The sequence below is a fragment of the Rhagoletis pomonella genome, unplaced genomic scaffold (assembly GCF_013731165.1).
Source record: "Rhagoletis pomonella isolate Grant_MI unplaced genomic scaffold, Rhpom_1.0 Rhpom_scaffold_00008, whole genome shotgun sequence".
NCBI lineage: Eukaryota > Metazoa > Arthropoda > Insecta > Diptera > Tephritidae > Rhagoletis > Rhagoletis pomonella.
Window position 1 is genome coordinate 40,556,943 of NW_023458562.1, and position 1,780 is coordinate 40,558,722.

At 40.7% G+C, this 1,780-nt stretch overlaps 1 protein-coding gene across 1 annotated transcript in view; it reads left to right on the plus strand.

Moving 5' to 3' along the window:
* LOC118744865 (probable serine/threonine-protein kinase DDB_G0282963) overlaps positions 1-1,780 on the plus strand; it is a 122,974-nt gene that overhangs the window by 4,865 nt on the left and 116,329 nt on the right. The gene's annotated exons all lie outside the window — the stretch shown is intronic.

The following is a 1,780-nucleotide window of genomic DNA, read 5'->3' on the forward strand; positions in this document are numbered from 1 at the left end:
AACAATCAACACAGAGCGTCTGCTTAATTAATTAATTCGTAAGCATGCATACATAAACATATATATATATATATGTATGTATATATATACCGGGCCGTCGTGAGAAAACTCGGGCCCGGACTGAAAAATCACGGGCCCTTACACATAAACTCTAATAATTCAAAAGCATGGGATCAATTGAGAGTTTAAATTTAGGGTTTCTTTAATGTATAGAGTCAGAAATATTCAGCACTAATCGGAATATGTATATTTGTGATAAAAGTCTATGACAAAGGAGTAGTATCTAACGGAAATATGGAAAAGTATTTGTTCCTATAATGAAAAACATGGTTATTGAAAGCAAGCGCATTGATCTCTTTCAAAATTAAATCGTAAAAAACTAATAATAAGTTATGGTACTGGGCCCTGGAAGACTCCCTCCCCCCTCTCGACGGGCCTGTATATACTATATGTATACATATACATATGTGTTTGAGCGTGTGTGCGAGGAGCTCTGCATCGATGTCAAATTTGCAGGCGCTTTGGGTGCATAAGTGTCTGGTGTGCCAAACAGCAACAAAGCAATTTCCACGTTGACGAGACAAGCAGCTTGAGTATGTTGTTGCCATTAACCACATCACAGGGGAGGTTCTGCCATGTCATTAGCGGTAACAACAATAAACTATGAAGTTTAATTTTTTTACCACAAACATTGGTTTATACACCCACGCTGGCAAATATTTAGACAAATATATTTTTTCTTCTACTTCTACTTGAATGTCGCTGTAACTGCCTAAGCGATTTTGGCGAAGACCAATAAAGCATGTCAGCCGTTTCTATTCTGTGCCAACTGACGCCATTACGAAATGCCAAGTGAAGAAAAGTGCTTCCCCACCTGAAGGCCTTCCTCACCTTCTGCTACTGCCAGTGCGATCCGCGTCGTATATTTTCTAAGCTGGAGCAACAGTGTCTATTTGTACGGCATGGCCTAACCAACGGAGCCGCTGTATTTTAATACGCTGCACTGCGTTTAGCGTTGTAAAGCTCCACCAGGTAACCGTTTCATCGTGTGCCCTCACCAACGCGTAAAGGCTCGTAAATCCTCCTCGGGATATTTCTCATTAACACTTAAAGAGGGATATTATCGAGTGTTGTCATTCTCCACACTTTTGCATCCTATACTTCCACAATAAGCGAAGAGCTTTTATGTTTTGCCAGAAGGTACTTTTCTGTTTTCGTTCGCTGCTAGGCCGATCACATTTGCTTCTTTTTCTTAGCTGAAAAAGGCTTCGCTGACGGCCCTAGGCTTCGGGCCAATGATGTCAATATTATCAGATTGGTAGCTCTTATGACGCTTTGCAGCATTAGCATGAGAAAGTATCAATTTTAACGGAGCTGAATCTTGTACTCAGCGTCACTCAATATAGCCGTATTAGATTACACACAGGGACCTTCTCTTCGTGTATAAAAATACCTAAACCCTTGAGGTCAGCTGAGTAAGCTCACTTCCGTCCAGAGGAAGGGGGGAAGGGGTGAATCCTCCGGGCCCGGTCTTCTTAAGAGCTCTGAAATATCAGAACATCAACTTGTTATTTTTGTTTGCAATGTTATAGGGTTTCATTATAAACTAAATAGTGTTCGCCCAGCGGTTGAAATTCAATCTTTTAAATTAAGGGGAGTCGAGGTGGGCTGAGCTGAGTCGAGCTGAGTTTAATTGAGTTGATTGAAGTGAATTAAGGTGAAATGTAACATAAGGTGAAATGTAACAACATAACATAACACAACACAACACAACACAACA